Source organism: Dermacentor variabilis, chromosome 10, assembly GCF_050947875.1.
Source record: "Dermacentor variabilis isolate Ectoservices chromosome 10, ASM5094787v1, whole genome shotgun sequence".
NCBI classification, from domain to species: Eukaryota; Metazoa; Arthropoda; class Arachnida; order Ixodida; family Ixodidae; genus Dermacentor; species Dermacentor variabilis.
This window is the reverse complement of record NC_134577.1, coordinates 114,001,463-114,017,819: the sequence shown is the minus strand read 5'-3', so window position 1 is coordinate 114,017,819 and position 16,357 is coordinate 114,001,463. Positions and strand designations below refer to the sequence as shown.

General features: G+C 49.9%; 8 non-coding genes and 18 pseudogenes across 8 annotated transcripts; all 26 read left to right on the top strand.

The window, feature by feature from the left end:
- The first annotated feature begins 108 nt into the window (after window positions 1-108).
- On the top strand, window positions 109-227 carry LOC142561814 (5S ribosomal RNA). Its single transcript, XR_012823834.1, has one exon. It is a non-coding gene; the product is annotated as a 5S ribosomal RNA (ribosomal RNA).
- Window positions 228-752: 525 nt separating this feature from the next.
- LOC142562772 (5S ribosomal RNA) lies at window positions 753-871 on the top strand. Its single transcript, XR_012824085.1, has one exon. It is a non-coding gene; the product is annotated as a 5S ribosomal RNA (ribosomal RNA).
- Window positions 872-1,396: 525 nt separating this feature from the next.
- Window positions 1,397-1,515, top strand: LOC142561267 (5S ribosomal RNA; annotated as a pseudogene).
- Window positions 1,516-2,041: 526 nt separating this feature from the next.
- Window positions 2,042-2,160, top strand: LOC142561490 (5S ribosomal RNA; annotated as a pseudogene).
- Window positions 2,161-2,675: 515 nt separating this feature from the next.
- LOC142562032 (5S ribosomal RNA) lies at window positions 2,676-2,794 on the top strand (annotated as a pseudogene).
- A 524-nt stretch (window positions 2,795-3,318) lies between these two features.
- On the top strand, window positions 3,319-3,437 carry LOC142562007 (5S ribosomal RNA; annotated as a pseudogene).
- A 524-nt stretch (window positions 3,438-3,961) lies between these two features.
- Window positions 3,962-4,080, top strand: LOC142561266 (5S ribosomal RNA; annotated as a pseudogene).
- Window positions 4,081-4,606: 526 nt separating this feature from the next.
- Window positions 4,607-4,725, top strand: LOC142561489 (5S ribosomal RNA; annotated as a pseudogene).
- Window positions 4,726-5,249: 524 nt separating this feature from the next.
- LOC142562031 (5S ribosomal RNA) lies at window positions 5,250-5,368 on the top strand (annotated as a pseudogene).
- Window positions 5,369-5,892: 524 nt separating this feature from the next.
- Window positions 5,893-6,011, top strand: LOC142562006 (5S ribosomal RNA; annotated as a pseudogene).
- A 524-nt stretch (window positions 6,012-6,535) lies between these two features.
- On the top strand, window positions 6,536-6,654 carry LOC142562395 (5S ribosomal RNA; annotated as a pseudogene).
- A 524-nt stretch (window positions 6,655-7,178) lies between these two features.
- Window positions 7,179-7,297, top strand: LOC142562005 (5S ribosomal RNA; annotated as a pseudogene).
- Window positions 7,298-7,824: 527 nt separating this feature from the next.
- On the top strand, window positions 7,825-7,943 carry LOC142561547 (5S ribosomal RNA; annotated as a pseudogene).
- A 525-nt stretch (window positions 7,944-8,468) lies between these two features.
- On the top strand, window positions 8,469-8,587 carry LOC142562888 (5S ribosomal RNA). The gene has a single exon (XR_012824199.1). It is a non-coding gene; the product is annotated as a 5S ribosomal RNA (ribosomal RNA).
- Window positions 8,588-9,112: 525 nt separating this feature from the next.
- On the top strand, window positions 9,113-9,231 carry LOC142561802 (5S ribosomal RNA). The gene has a single exon (XR_012823833.1). It is a non-coding gene; the product is annotated as a 5S ribosomal RNA (ribosomal RNA).
- Window positions 9,232-9,756: 525 nt separating this feature from the next.
- LOC142562314 (5S ribosomal RNA) lies at window positions 9,757-9,873 on the top strand (annotated as a pseudogene).
- A 524-nt stretch (window positions 9,874-10,397) lies between these two features.
- LOC142562147 (5S ribosomal RNA) lies at window positions 10,398-10,516 on the top strand (annotated as a pseudogene).
- A 523-nt stretch (window positions 10,517-11,039) lies between these two features.
- Window positions 11,040-11,158, top strand: LOC142562163 (5S ribosomal RNA; annotated as a pseudogene).
- Window positions 11,159-11,649: 491 nt separating this feature from the next.
- Window positions 11,650-11,768, top strand: LOC142561791 (5S ribosomal RNA). Its single transcript, XR_012823832.1, has one exon. It is a non-coding gene; the product is annotated as a 5S ribosomal RNA (ribosomal RNA).
- Window positions 11,769-12,290: 522 nt separating this feature from the next.
- Window positions 12,291-12,409, top strand: LOC142561370 (5S ribosomal RNA; annotated as a pseudogene).
- Window positions 12,410-12,935: 526 nt separating this feature from the next.
- On the top strand, window positions 12,936-13,054 carry LOC142561779 (5S ribosomal RNA). The gene has a single exon (XR_012823831.1). It is a non-coding gene; the product is annotated as a 5S ribosomal RNA (ribosomal RNA).
- Window positions 13,055-13,578: 524 nt separating this feature from the next.
- Window positions 13,579-13,697, top strand: LOC142561761 (5S ribosomal RNA; annotated as a pseudogene).
- Window positions 13,698-14,186: 489 nt separating this feature from the next.
- LOC142562162 (5S ribosomal RNA) lies at window positions 14,187-14,305 on the top strand (annotated as a pseudogene).
- Window positions 14,306-14,797: 492 nt separating this feature from the next.
- On the top strand, window positions 14,798-14,916 carry LOC142562944 (5S ribosomal RNA). Its single transcript, XR_012824254.1, has one exon. It is a non-coding gene; the product is annotated as a 5S ribosomal RNA (ribosomal RNA).
- A 522-nt stretch (window positions 14,917-15,438) lies between these two features.
- On the top strand, window positions 15,439-15,557 carry LOC142561369 (5S ribosomal RNA; annotated as a pseudogene).
- Window positions 15,558-16,082: 525 nt separating this feature from the next.
- Window positions 16,083-16,201, top strand: LOC142561768 (5S ribosomal RNA). The gene has a single exon (XR_012823830.1). It is a non-coding gene; the product is annotated as a 5S ribosomal RNA (ribosomal RNA).
- Window positions 16,202-16,357: the final 156 nt, after the last annotated feature.

Sequence of the window (16,357 nt, the reverse complement as noted above, 5' to 3'; positions counted from 1 at the left end):
TTGTTCCCGGAAAGACTGCTGCGTACGTGCTGTATGCTGTAGCAATACATTCGGCGACTGCACAACATAGCAGCATGATACAGGTGCAGTCGTAAACAGCACATTCTCGCCATCGGCCATACCATGCTGAATACGCCGGTTCTCGTCCGATCCCCGAAGCTAAGCAGCATTGGGCTCGGTCAGTACTTGGGAGGGAGACCACCTGGGAACACCGAGTGCTGATGGCACCGTTCTTTTTGCTTTTTTATTGCGTGCTTCTGTGACGTCTTGTTTTTTTTTTCATTTGCACAACGTGTGGGTGGTTGCATTTACTGTAACTTATGTTCAACTGGAGCCTGCTGGTAGAGCCAACGCCGAAGTGTAACACCAACAATATTCAGGCCTCTACACGATATTGTACGCGCAATGATGACGGTGGTAAGCGGTATACGTAATGATGCAAAATTTAGTCGCACAAGCTTCTAACCGCTTACTTATCACACCCGCATACAGCTCAATGACAACGCATCAATAAAGTGGCACCTTGTGTGCTGCAACGCGCGCAAAATGTGGCGCTCGCCCTCTTGTTTTTGTGAGCACTAGCACTCACGCATGCAGCAAACAACCACAAACGGAGTGATCAACGTACACGACGCGTGCGTGTATTGTTCACGGAAAGACTGCCGCGTACGTGCTGTATGCTGTAGCAATACCTTCGGCGACTGCACAACATAGCAGCACGATACAGGTGCAGTCGTAAACAGCACATTCTCGCCATCGGCCATACCATGCTGAATACGCCGGTTCTCGTCCGATCTCCGAAGCTAAGCAGCATTGGGCTCGGTCAGTACTTGGGAGGGAGACCACCTGGGAACACCGAGTGCTGATGGCACCGTTCTTTTTGCTTTTTTATTGCGTGCTTCTGTGACGTCTTGTTTTTTTTTTCATTTGCACGACGTGTGGGGGGTTGCATTTACTGTAAGTTACGTTCAACTGGAGCCTGCTGGTAGAGCCAACGCCGAAGTGTAACACCAACAATGTTCAGGCCACTACACGATATTGTACGCGGAATGATGACGGTGGTAAGCGGTATACGTAATGATGCAAAATTTAGTCGCACAAGCTTCTAACCGCTTACTTATCACACCCGCATACAGCTCAATGACAACGCATCAATAAAGTGGCACCTTGTGGGCTGCAACGCGCGCAAAATGTGGCGCGCGCCCTCTTGTTTTTGTGAGTACTAGCACGCACGCATGCAGCGAACAACCACAAACGGAGTGATCAACGTACACGACGCGTGCGTGTATTCTTCACGGAAAGACTGCCGCGTACGTGCTGTATGCTGTAGCAATACATTCGGCGACTGCACAACATAGCAGCACGATACAGGTGCAGTCGTAAACAGCACATTCTCGCCATCGGCCATACCATGCTGAATACGCCGGTTCTCGTCCGTTCCCCGAAGCTAAGCAGCATTGGGCTCGGTCAGTACTTGGGAGGGAGACCACCTGGGAACACCGAGTGCTGATGGCACCGTTGTTTTTGCTTTTTTATTGCGTGCTTCTGTGGCGTCTTGTTTTTTTGTTTCAGTTGCACAACGTGTGGGTGGTTGCATTTACTGTAACTTACGTTGAACTGGAGCCTGCTGGTAGAACCAACACCGAAGTGTAACACCGACAATATTCAGGCCACTACACGATATTGTACGCGGAATGATGACGGTGGTAAGCGGTATACGTAATGATGCAAAATTTAGTCGCACAAGCTTCTAAGCGCTTACTTATCACACCCGCATACAGCTCAATGACAACGCATCAATAAAGTGGCACCTTGTGGGCTGCAACGAGCGCAAAATGTGGCGCTCGCCCTCTTGTTTTTGTGAGCACTAGCACGCACGCATGCAGCGAACAACCACAAACGGAGTGATCAACGTACACGACGCGTGCGTGTATTGTTCACGGAAAGACTGCCGCGTACGTGCTGTATGCTGTAGCAATACATTCGGCGACTGCACAACATAGCAGCACGATACAGGTGCAGTCGTAAACAGCACATTCTCGCCATCGGCCATACCATGCTGAATACGCCGGTTCTCGTCCGATCCCCGAAGCTAAGCAGCATTGAGCTCGGTCAGTACTTGGGAGGGAGACCACCTGGGAACACCGAGTGCTGATGGCACCGCTATTTTTCCTTTTTATTGCGTGCTTCTGTGACGTCTTGTTTTTTTTTCATTTGCACAGTGGTTGCATTTACTGTAACTTACGTTCAACTGGAGCCTGCTGGTAGAGCCGACGCCAAAGTGTAACACCAACAATATTCAGGCCACTACACGATATTGTACGCGGAATGATGACGGTGGTAAGCGGTATACGTAACGATGCAAAATTTAGTCGCACAAGCTTCTAACCGCTTACTTATCAAACCCGCATACAGCTCAATGACAACGCATCAATAAAGTGGCACCTTGTGGGCTGCAACGCGCGCAAAATGTGGCGCTCGCCCTCTTGTTTTTGTGAGCACTAGCACGCACGCATGCAGCGAACAACCACAAACGGAGTGATCAACGTACACGACGCGTGCGTGTATTGTTCACGGAAAGACTGCCGCGTACGTGCTGTATGCTGTAGCAATACATTCGGCGACTGCACAACATAGCAGCACGATACAGGTGCAGTCGTAAACAGCACATTCTCGCCATCGGCCATACCATGCTGAATACGCCGGTTCTCGTCCGATCCCCGAAGCTAAGCAGCATTGAGCTCGCTCAGTACTTGGGAGGGAGACCACCTGGGAACACCGAGTGCTGATGGCACCGCTATTTTTCCTTTTTATTGTGTGCTTCTGTGACGTCTTGTTTTTTTTTTCATTTGCACAACGTGTGGGTGGTTGCATTTACTGTAACTTACGTTCAACTGGAGCCTGCTGGTAGAGCCAACGCCAAAGTGTAACACCAACAATATTCAGGCCACTACACGATATTGTACGCGGAATGATGACGGTGGTAAGCGGTATACGTAATGATGCAAAATTTTGTCGCAAAAGCTTCTAACCGCTTACTTATCACACCCGCATACAGCTCAATGACAACGCATCAATAAAGTGGCACCTTGTGGGCTGCAACGCGCGCAAAATGTGGCGCTCGCGCTCTTGTTTTTGTGAGCACTAGCACGCACGCATGCAGCGAACAACCACAAACGGAGTGATCAACGTACATGACGCGTGCGTGTATTGTTCACGGAAAGACTGCCACGTACGTGCTGTATGCTGTAGCAATACATTCGACGACTGCACAACATAGCAGCACGCTACAGGTGCAGTCGTAAACAGCACATTCTCGCCATCGGCCATACCATGCTGAATACGCCGGTTCTCGTCCGATCCCCGAAGCTAAGCAGCATCGGGCTCGGTCAGTACTTGGGAGAGAGACCACCTGGGAACAGCAAGTGCTGATGGCACCATTCTTTTTGCTTTTTTATTGCGTGCTTCTGTGACGTCTTGTTTTTTTTTCATGTGCACAACGTGTGGGTGGTTGCATTTACTGTAACTTACGTTCAACTGGAGCCTGCTGGTAGAGCCAACGCCGAAGTGTAACACCAACAATATTCAGGCCACTACACAATATTTTACGCGGAATGATGACGGTGGTAAGCGGTATACGTAATGATGCAAAATTTACTCGCACAAGCTTCTAACCGCTTACTTATCACACCCGCATACAGCTCAATGACAACGCATCAATAAAGTGGCACCTTGTGGGCTGCAACGCGCGCAAAATGTGGCGCTCGCCCTCTTGTTTTTGTGAGCACTAGCACGCACGCATGCAGCGAACAACCACAAACGGAGTGATCAACGTACACGACGCGTGCGTGTATTGTTCACGGAAAGACTGCCGCGTACGTGCTGTATGCTGTAGCAATACATTCGGCGACTGCACAACATAGCAGCACGATACAGGTGCAGTCGTAAACAGCACATTCTCGCCATCGGCCATACCATGCTGAATACGCCGGTTCTCGTCCGTTCCCCGAAGCTAAGCAGCATTGGGCTCGGTCAGTACTTGGGAGGGAGACCACCTGGGAACACCGAGTGCTGATGGCACCGTTGTTTTTGCTTTTTTATTGCGTGCTTCTGTGGCGTCTTGTTTTTTTGTTTCAGTTGCACAACGTGTGGGTGGTTGCATTTACTGTAACTTACGTTGAACTGGAGCCTGCTGGTAGAACCAACACCGAAGTGTAACACCGACAATATTCAGGCCACTACACGATATTGTACGCGGAATGATGACGGTGGTAAGCGGTATACGTAATGATGCAAAATTTAGTCGCACAAGCTTCTAAGCGCTTACTTATCACACCCGCATACAGCTCAATGACAACGCATCAATAAAGTGGCACCTTGTGGGCTGCAACGAGCGCAAAATGTGGCGCTCGCCCTCTTGTTTTTGTGAGCACTAGCACGCACGCATGCAGCGAACAACCACAAACGGAGTGATCAACGTACACGACGCGTGCGTGTATTGTTCACGGAAAGACTGCCGCGTACGTGCTGTATGCTGTAGCAATACATTCGGCGACTGCACAACATAGCAGCACGATACAGGTGCAGTCGTAAACAGCACATTCTCGCCATCGGCCATACCATGCTGAATACGCCGGTTCTCGTCCGATCCCCGAAGCTAAGCAGCATTGAGCTCGGTCAGTACTTGGGAGGGAGACCACCTGGGAACACCGAGTGCTGATGGCACCGCTATTTTTCCTTTTTATTGCGTGCTTCTGTTACGTCTTGTTTTTTTTTTCATTTGCACAACGTGTGGGTGGTTGCATTTACTGTAACTTACGTTCAACTGGAGCCTGCTGGTAGAGCCGACGCCAAAGTGTAACACCAACAATATTCAGGCCACTACACGATATTGTACGCGGAATGATGACGGTGGTAAGCGGTATACGTAACGATGCAAAATTTAGTCGCACAAGCTTCTAACCGCTTACTTATCAAACCCGCATACAGCTCAATGACAACGCATCAATAAAGTGGCACCTTGTGGGCTGCAACGCGCGCAAAATGTGGCGCTCGCCCTCTTGTTTTTGTGAGCACTAGCACGCACGCATGCAGCGAACAACCACAAACGGAGTGATCAACGTACACGACGCGTGCGTGTATTGTTCACGGAAAGACTGCCGCGTACGTGCTGTATGCTGTAGCAATACATTCGGCGACTGCACAACATAGCAGCACGATACAGGTGCAGTCGTAAACAGCACATTCTCGCCATCGGCCATACCATGCTGAATACGCCGGTTCTCGTCCGATCCCCGAAGCTAAGCAGCATTGAGCTCGCTCAGTACTTGGGAGGGAGACCACCTGGGAACACCGAGTGCTGATGGCACCGCTATTTTTCCTTTTTATTGTGTGCTTCTGTGACGTCTTGTTTTTTTTTTCATTTGCACAACGTGTGGGTGGTTGCATTTACTGTAACTTACGTTCAACTGGAGCCTGCTGGTAGAGCCAACGCCAAAGTGTAACACCAACAATATTCAGGCCACTACACGATATTGTACGCGGAATGATGACGGTGGTAAGCGGTATACGTAATGATGCAAAATTTTGTCGCAAAAGCTTCTAACCGCTTACTTATCACACCCGCATACAGCTCAATGACAACGCATCAATAAAGTGGCACCTTGTGGGCTGCAACGCGCGCAAAATGTGGCGCTCGCGCTCTTGTTTTTGTGAGCACTAGCACGCACGCATGCAGCGAACAACCACAAACGGAGTGATCAACGTACATGACGCGTGCGTGTATTGTTCACGGAAAGACTGCCACGTACGTGCTGTATGCTGTAGCAATACATTCGACGACTGCACAACATAGCAGCACGCTACAGGTGCAGTCGTAAACAGCACATTCTCGCCATCGGCCATACCATGCTGAATACGCCGGTTCTCGTCCGATCCCCGAAGCTAAGCAGCATCGGGCTCGGTCAGTACTTGGGAGAGAGACCACCTGGGAACAGCAAGTGCTGATGGCACCATTCTTTTTGCTTTTTTATTGCGTGCTTCTGTGACGTCTTGTTTTTTTTTCATGTGCACAACGTGTGGGTGGTTGCATTTACTGTAACTTACGTTCAACTGGAGCCTGCTGGTAGAGCCAACGCCGAAGTGTAACACCAACAATATTCAGGCCACTACACAATATTTTACGCGGAATGATGACGGTGGTAAGCGGTATACGTAATGATGCAAAATTTAGTCGCACAAGCTTCTAACCGCTTACTTATCACACCCGCATACAGCTCAATGACAACGCATCAATAAAGTGGCACCTTGTGGGCTGCAACGCGCGGAAAATGTGGCGCTCGCCCTCTTGTTTTTGTGAGCACTAGCACGCACGCATGCAGCGAACAACCACAAACGGAGTGATCAACGTACACGACGCGTGCGTGTATTGTTCACGGAAAGACTGCCGCGTACGTGCTGTATGCTGTAGCAATACATTCGGCGACTGCACAACATAGCAGCACGATACAGGTGCAGTCGTAAACAGCACATTCTCGCCATCGGCCATACCATGCTGAATACGCCGGTTATCGTCCGATCCCCGAAGCTAAGCAGCATGGAGCTCGGTCAGTACTTGGGAGGGAGACCACCTGGGAACACCGAGTGCTGATGGCACCGCTATTTTTCCTTTTTATTGCGTGCTTCTGTGACGTCTTGTTTTTTTTTTCATTTGCACAACGTGTGGGTGGTTGCATTTACTGTAACTTACGTTCAACTGGAGCCTGCTGGTAGAGCCAACGCCAAAGTGTAACACCAACAATATTCAGGCCACTACACGATATTGTACGCGGAATGATGACGGTGGTAAGCGGTATACGTAATGATGCAAAATTTAGTCGCAAAAGCTTCTAACCGCTTACTTATCACACCCGCATACAGCTCAATGACAACGCATCAATAAAGTGGCACCTTGTGGGCTGCAACGCGCGCAAAATGTGGCGCTCGCGCTCTTGTTTTTGTGAGCCCTAGCACGCACGCATGCAGCGAACAACCACAAACGGAGTGATCAACGTACACGACGCGTGCGTGTATTGTTCACGGAAAGACTGCCACGTACGTGCTGTATGCTGTAGCAATACATTCGACGACTGCACAACATAGCAGCACGCTACAGGTGCAGTCGTAAACAGCACATTCTCGCCATCGGCCATACCATGCTGAATACGCCGGTTCTCGTCCGATCCCCGAAGCTAAGCAGCATCGGGCTCGGTCAGTACTTGGGAGAGAGACCACCTGGGAACAGCAAGTGCTGATGGCACCATTATTTTTGCTTTTTTATTGCGTGCTTCTGTGACGTCTTGTTTTTTTTTTTTCATTTGCACAACGTGTGGGTGGTTGCATTTACTGTAACTTACGTTCAACTGGAGCCTGCTGGTAGAGCCAACGCCGAAGTGTAACACCAACAATATTCAGGCCACTACACGATATTTTACGCGGAATGATGACGGTGGTAAGCGGTATACGTAATGATGCAAAATTTAGTCGCACAAGCTTCTAACCGCTTACTTATCACACCCGCATACAGCTCAATGACAACGCATCAATAAAGTGGCACCTTGTGGGCTGCAACGCGCGCAAAATGTGGCGCTCGCCCTCTTGTTTTTGTGAGCACTAGCACGCACGCATGCAGCGAACAACCACAAACGGAGTGATCAACGTACACGACGCGTGCGTGTATTGTTCACGGAAAGACTGCCGCGTACGTGCTGTATGCTGTAGCAATACATTCGGCGACTGCACAACATAGCAGCACGATACAGGTGCAGTCGTAAACAGCACATTCTCGCCATCGGCCATACCATGCTGAATACGCCGGTTCTCGTCGGATCCCCGAAGCTAAGCTGCATTGGGCTCGGTCAGTACTTGGGAGGGAGACCACCTGGGAACACCGAGTGCTGATGGCACCGTTATTTTTGCTTTTTTATGGCGTGCTTCTGTGACGTCTTGTTTTTTTTTTCATTTGCACAACGTGTGGGTGGTTGCATTTACTGTAACTTACGTTCAACTGGAGCCTGCTGGTAGAGCCAACGCCGAAGTGTAACACCAACAATATTCAGGCCACTACACGATATTGTACGCGGAATGATGACGGTTGTAAGCGGTATACGTAATGATGCAAAATTTAGTCGCACAAGCTTCTAACCGCTTACTTATCACACCCGCATACAGCTCAATGACAACGCATCAATAAAGTGGCACCTTGTGGGCTGCAACGCGCGCAAAATGTGGCGCTCGCCCTCTTGTTTTTGTGAGCACTAGCACGCACGCATGCAGCGAACAACCACAAACGGAGTGATCAACGTACACGACGCGTGCGTGTATTGTTCACGGAAAGACTGCCGCGTACGTGCTGTATGCTGTAGCAATACATTCGGCGACTGCACAACATAGCAGCACGATACACGTGCAGTCGTAAACAGCACATTCTCGCCATCGGCCATATCATGCTGAATACGCCGGTTCTCGTCCGATCCCCGAAGCTAAGCAGCATTGAGCTCGGTCAGTACTTGGGAGGGAGACCACCTGGGAACACCGAGTGCTGATGGCACCGCTATTTTTCCTTTTTATTGCGTGCTTCTGTGACGTCTTGTTTTTTTTTTTCATTTGCACAACATGTGGGTGGTTGCATTTACTGTAACTTACGTTCAACTGGAGCCTGCTGGTAGAGCCAACGCCAAAGTGTAACACCAACAATATTCAGGCCACTACACGATATTGTACGCGGAATGATGACGGTGGTAAGCGGTATACGTAATGATGCAAAATTTAGTCGCACAAGCTTCTAACCGCTTACTTATCACACCCGCATACAGCTCAGTGACAACGCATCAATAAAGTGGCACCTTGTGGGCTGCAACGCGCGCAAAATGTGGCGCTCGCGCTCTTGTTTTTGTGAGCACTAGCACGCACGCATGCAGCGAACAACCACAAACGGAGTGATCAACGTACACGACGCGTGCGTGTATTGTTCACGGAAAGACTGCCGCGTACGTGCTGTATGCTGTAGCAATACATTCGGCGACTGCACAACATAGCAGCACGATACAGGTGCAGTCGTAAACAGCACATTTTCGCCATCGGCCATACCATGCTGAATACGCCGGTTCTCGTCCGATCCCCGAAGCTAAGCAGCATTGGGCTCGGTCAGTACTTGGGAGGGAGACCACCTGGGAACACCGAGTGCTGATGGCACCGTTCTTTTTGCTTTTTTATTGCGTGCTTCTGTGACGTCTTGTTCTTTTTTTCATTTGCACAACGTGTGGGTGGTTGGATTTACTGTAACTTACGTTCAACTGGAGCCTGCTAGTAGAGCCAACGCCGAAGTGTAACACCAACAATATTCAGGCCACTACACGATATTGTACGCGGAATGATGACGGTGGTAAGCGGTATACGTAATGATGCAAAATTTAGTCGCACAAGCTTCTAACCGCTTACTTATCACACCCGCATACAGCTCAATGACAACGCATCAATAAAGTGGCACCTTGTGGGCTGCAACGCGCGCAAAATGTGGCGCTCGCCCTCTTGTTTTTGTGAGCACTAGCACGCACGCATGCAGCGAACAACCACAAACGGAGTGATCAACGTACACGACGCGTGCGTGTATTGTTCACGGAAAGACTGCCGCGTACGTGCTGTATGCTGTAGCAATACATTCGGCGACTGCACAACATAGCAGCACGATACAGGTGCAGTCGTAAACAGCACATTGTCGCCATCGGCCATACCATGCTGAATACGCCGGTTCTCGTCGGATCCCCGAAGCTAAGCTGCATTGGGCTCGGTCAGTACTTGGGAGGGAGACCACCTGGGAACCGAGTGCTGATGGCACCGTTATTTTTGCTTTTTTATGGCGTGCTTCTGTGACGTCTTGTTTTTTTTTCATTTGTACAACGTGTGGGTGGTTGCATTTACTGTAACTTACGTTCAACTGGAGCCGGCTGGTAGAGCCAACGCCTAAGTGTAACACCAACAATATTCAGGCCACTACACGATATTGTACGCGGAATGATGACGGTGGTAAGCGGTATACGTAATGATGCAAAATTTAGTCGCACAAGCTTCTAACCGCTTACTTATCACACCCGCATACAGCTCAATGACAACGCATCAATAAAGTAGCACCTTGTGGGCTGCAACGCGCGCAAAATGTGGCGCTCGCGCTCTTGTTTTTGTGAGCACTAGCACGCACGCATGCAGCGAACAACCACAAACGGAGTGATCAACGTACACGACGCGTGCGTGTATTGTTCACGGAAAAACTGCCACGTACGTGCTCTATGCTGTAGCAATACATTCGACGACTGCACAACATAGCAGCACGCTACAGGTGCAGTCGTAAACAGCACATTCTCGCCATCGGCCATACCATGCTGAATACGCCGGTTCTCGTCCGATCCCCGAAGCTAAGCAGCATCGGGCTCGGTCAGTACTTGGGAGAGAGACCACCTGGGAACAGCGAGTGCTGATGGCACCGTTCTTTTTGCTTTTTTATTGCGTGCTTCTGTGACGTCTTGTTTTTTTTTTTCATTTGCACAACGTGTGGGTGGTTGCATTTACTGTAACTTACGTTCAACTGGAGCCTGCTGGTAGAGCCAACGCCGAAGTGTAACACCAATATTCAGGCCACTACACGATATTGTACGCGGAATGATGACGGTGGTAAGCGGTATACGTAATGATGCAAAATTTAGTCGCACAAGCTTCTAACCGCTTACTTATCACACCCGCATACAGCTCAATGACAACGCATCAATAAAGTGGCACCTTGTGGGCTGCAACGCGCGCAAAATGTGGCGCTCGCCCTCTTGTTTTTGTGAGCACTAGCGCGCACGCATGCAGAGAACAACCACAAACGGAGTGATCAACGTACACGACGCGTGCGTGTATTGTTCACGGAAACACTGCCACGTACGTGCTCTATGCTGTAGCAATACATTCGGCGACTGCACAACATAGCAGCACGATACAGGTGCAGTCGTAAACAGCACATTCTCGCCATCGGCCATAACATGCTGAATACGACGGTTCTCGTCCGATCCCCGAAGCTAAGCAGCATTGGGCTCGGTCAGTACTTGGGAGGGAGACCACCTGGGAACACCGAGTGCTGATGGCACCGTTTTTTTGCTTTTTTATTGCGTGCTTCTGTGACGTCTTGTTCTTTTTTTTTTCATTTGCACAACGTGTGGGTGGTTGCATTTGCTGTAACTTACGTGTAACACCAACAATATTCAGGCCACTACACGATATTGTACGCGGAATGATGACGGTGGTAAGCGGTATACGTAATGATGCAAAATTTAGTCGCACAAGCTTCTAACCGCTTACTTATCACACCCGCATACAGCTCAATGACAACGCATCAATAAAGTGGCACCTTGTGGGCTGCGACGCGCGCAAAATGTGGCGCTCACCCTCTTGTTTTTGTGAGCACTAGCACGCACGCATGCAGCGAACAACCACAAACGGAGTGATCAAGGTACACGACGCGTGCGTGTATTGTTCACGGTAAGACTGCCGCGTACGCGCTGTATGCTGTAGCAATACTTTCGGCGTCTGCACAACATAGCAGCACGATACAGCTGCAGTCGTAAACAGCACATTCTCGCCATCGGCCATACCATGCTGAATACGCCGGTTCTCGTCCGATCCCCGAAGCTAAGCAGCATTGGGCTCGGTCAGTACTTGGGAGGGAGACCACCTGGGAACACCGAGTGCTGATGGCACCGTTCTTTTTGCTTTTTTATTGCGTGCTTCTGTGACGTCTTGTTTTTTTCATTTGCACAACGTGTGGGTGGTTGCATTTAGTGTAACTTACGTTCAACGGGAGCGTGCTGGTAGAGCCAACGCCGAAGTGTAACACCAACAATATTCAGGCCACTACACGATATTGTACGCGGAATGATGACGGTGGTAAGCGGTATACGTAATGATGCAAAATTTAGTCGCACAAGCTTCTAACCGCTTACTTATCACACCCGCATACAGCTCAATGACAACGCATCAATAAAGTGGCACCTTGTGGGCTGCAACGCGCGCAAAATGTGGCGCTCGCCCTCTTGTTTTTGTGAGCACTAGCACGCACGCATGCAGCGAACAACCACAAACGGAGAGATCAACGTGCACGACGCGTGCGTGTATTGTTCACGGTAAGACTGCCGCGTACTTGCTGTTTGCTGTAGAAATACATTCGGCGACTGCACAACATAGCAGCACGATACAGGTGCAGTCGTAAACAGCACATTCTCGCCATCGGCCATACCATGCTGAATACGCCGGTTCTCGTCCGATCCCCGAAGCTAAGCAGCATTGGGCTCGGTCAGTACTTGGGAGGGAGACCACCTGGGAACACCGCGTGCTGATGGCACCGTTCTTTTTGCTTTTTTATTGCGTGCTTCTGTGACGTCTTGTTTTTTTTTTTCATTTGCACAACGTGTGGGTGGTTGCATTTACTGTAACTTACGTTCAACTGGAGCCTGCTGGTAGAGCCAACGCCGAAGTGTAACACCAACAATATTCAGGCCACTACACCATATTGTACGCGGAATGATGACGGTGGTAAGGGGTATACGTAATGATGCAAAGTTTAGTCGCACAAGCTTCTAACCGCTTACTTATCACACCCGCATACAGCTCAATGACAACGCATCAATAAAGTGGCACCTTGTGGGCTGCAACGCGCGCAAAATGTGGCGCTCGCCCTCTTGTTTTTGTGAGCACTAGCACGCACGCATGCAGCGAACAACCACAAACGGAGTGATCAACGTACACGACGCGTGCGTGTATTGTTCACGGTAAGACTGCCGCGTACTTGCTGTTTGCTGTAGCAATACATTCGGCGACTGCACAACATAGCAGCACGATACAGGTGCAGTCGTAAACAGCACATTCTCGCCATCGGCCATACCATGCTGAATACGCCGGTTCTCGTCCGATCCCCGAAGCTAAGCAGCATTGGGCTCGGTCAGTACTTGGGAGGGAGACCACCTGGGAACACCGAGTGCTGATGGCACCGTTCTTTTTGCTTTTTTTATTGCGTGCTTCTGTGACGTCTTGTTTTTTTTCATTTGCACAACGTGTGGGTGGTTGCATTTAGTGTAACTTACGTTCAACGGGAGCGTGCTGGTAGAGTCAACGCCGAAGTGTAACACCAACAATATTCAGGCCACTACACGATATTGTACGCGGAATGATGACGGTGGTAAGCGGTATACGTAATGATGCAAAATTTAGTCGCACAAGCTTCTAACCGCTTACTTATCACACCCGCATACAGCTCAATGACAACGCATCAATAAAGTGGCACCTTGTGGGCTGCAACGCGCGCAAAATGTGGCGCTCGCCCTCTTGTTTTTGTGAGCACTAGCACGCATGCATGCAGCGAACAACCACAAACGGAGTGATCAACGTACACGACGCGTGCGTGTATTGTTCACGGTAAGACTGCCGCGTACTTGCTGTTTGCTGTAGCAATACATTCGGCGACTGCACAACATAGCAGCACGATACAGGTGAAGTCGTAAACAGCACATTCTCGCCATCGGCCATACCATGCTGAATACGCCGGTTCTCGTCCGATCCCCGAAGCTAAGCAGCATTGGGCTCGGTCAGTACTTGGGAGGGAGACCACCTAGGAACACCGCGTGCTGATGGCACCGTTCTTTTTGCTTTTTTATTGCGTGCTTCTGTGATGTCTTGTTTTTTTTTTCATTTGCACAACGTGTGGGTGGTTGCATTTGCTGTAACTTACGTGTAACACCAACAATATTCAGGCCACTACACGATATTGTACGCGGAATGATGACGGTGGTAAGCGGTATACGTAATGATGCAAAATTTAGTCGCACAAGCTTCTAACCGCTTACTTATCACACCCGCATACAGCTCAATGACAACGCATCAATAAAGTGGCACCTTGTGGGCTGCGACGCGCGCAAAATGTGGCGCTCACCCTCTTGTTTTTGTGAGCACTAGCACGCACGCATGCAGCGAACAACCACAAACGGAGTGATCAACGTACACGACGCGTGCGTGTATTGTTCACGGAAAGACTGCCGCGTACGTGCTGTATGCTGTAGCAATACATTCGGCGACTGCACAACATAGCAGCACGATACAGGTGCAGTCGTAAACAGCACATTCTCGCCATCGGCCATAACATGCTGAATACGACGGTTCTCGTCCGATCCCCGAAGCTAAGCAGCATTGGGCTCGGTCAGTACTTGGGAGGGAGACCACCTGGGAACACCGAGTGCTGATGGCACCGTTCTTTTTGCTTTTTTATTGCGTGCTTCTGTGATGTCTTGTTCTTTTTTTTTTCATTTGCACAACGTGTGGGTGGTTGCATTTGCTGTAACTTACGTGTAACACCAACAATATTCAGGCCACTACACGATATTGTACGCGGAATGATGACGGTGGTAAGCGGTATACGTAATGATGCAAAATTTAGTCGCACAAGCTTCTAACCGCTTACTTATCACACCCGCATACAGCTCAATGACAACGCATCAATAAAGTGGCACCTTGTGGGCTGCGACGCGCGCAAAATGTGGCGCTCACCCTCTTGTTTTTGTGAGCACTAGCACGCGCGCATGCAGCGAACAACCACAAACGGAGTGATCAACGTACACGACGCGTGCGTGTATTGTTCACGGTAAGACTGCCGCGTAGGTGCTGTATGCTGTAGCAATACTTTCGGCGACTGCACAACATAGCAGCACGATACAGCTGCAGTCGTAAACAGCACATTCTCGCCATCGGCCATACCATGCTGAATACGCCGGTTCTCGTCCGATCCCCGAAGCTAAGCAGCATTGGGCTTGGTCAGTACTTGGGAGGGAGACCACCTGGGAACACCGAGTGCTGATGGCACCGTTCTTTTTGCTTTTTTATTGCTAGCTTCTGTGACGTCTTGTTTTTTTCATTTGCACAACGTGTGGGTGGTTGCATTTAGTGTAACTTACGTTCAACGGGAGCGTGCTGGTAGAGCCAACGCCGAAGTGTAACACCAACAATATTCAGGCCACTACACGATATATTACGCGGAATGATGACGGTGGTAAGCGGTATACGTAATGATGCAAAATTTAGTCGCACAAGCTTCTAACCGCTTACTTATCACACCCGCATACAGCTCAATGACAACGCATCAATAAAGTGGCACCTTGTGGGCTGCAACGCGCGCAAAATGTGGCGCTCGCCCTCTTGTTTTTGTGAGCACTAGCACGCACGCATGCAGCGAACAACCACAAACGGAGAGATCAACGTGCACGACGCGTGCGTGTATTGTTCACGGTAAGACTGCCGCGTACTTGCTGTTTGCTGTAGAAATACATTCGGCGACTGCACAACATAGCAGCACGATACAGGTGCAGTCGTAAACAGCACATTCTCGCCATCGGCCATACCATGCTGAATACGCCGGTTCTCGTCCGATCCCCGAAGCTAAGCAGCATTGGGCTCGGTCAGTACTTGGGAGGGAGACCACCTGGGAACACCGCGTGCTGATGGCACCGTTCTTTTTGCTTTTTTATTGCGTGCTTCTGTGACGTCTTGTTTTTTTTTTCATTTGCACAACGTGTGGGTGGTTGCATTTACTGTAACTTACGTTCAACTGGAGCCTGCTGGTAGAGCCAACGCCGAAGTGTAACACCAACAATATTGAGGCCACTACACCATATTGTACGCGGAATGATGACGGTGGTAAGGGGTATACGTAATGATGCAAAGTTTAGTCGCACAAGCTTCTAACCGCTTACTTATCACACCCGCATACAGCTCAATGACAACGCATCAATAAAGTGGCACCTTGTGGGCTGCGACGCGCGCAAAATGTGGCGCTCGCCCTCTTGTTTTTGTGAGCACTAGCACGCACGCATGCAGCGAACAACCACAAACGGAGTGATCAACGTACACGACGCGTGCGTGTATTGTTCACGGTAAGACTGCCGCGTACTTGCTGTTTGCTGTAGCAATACATTCGGCGACTGCACAACATAGCAGCACGATACAGGTGCAGTCGTAAACAGCACATTCTCGCCATCGGCCATACCATGCTGAATACGCCGGTTCTCGTCCGATCCCCGAAGCTAAGCAGCATTGGGCTCGGTCAGTACTTGGGAGGGAGACCACCTGGGAACACCGAGTGCTGATGGCACCGTTCTTTTTGCTTTTTTATTGCGTGCTTCTGTGACGTCTTGTTTTTTTCATTTGCACAACGTGTGGGTGGTTGCATTTAGTGTAACTTACGTTCAACGGGAGCGTGCTGGTAGAGTCAACGCCGAAGTGTAACACCAACAATATTCAGGCCACT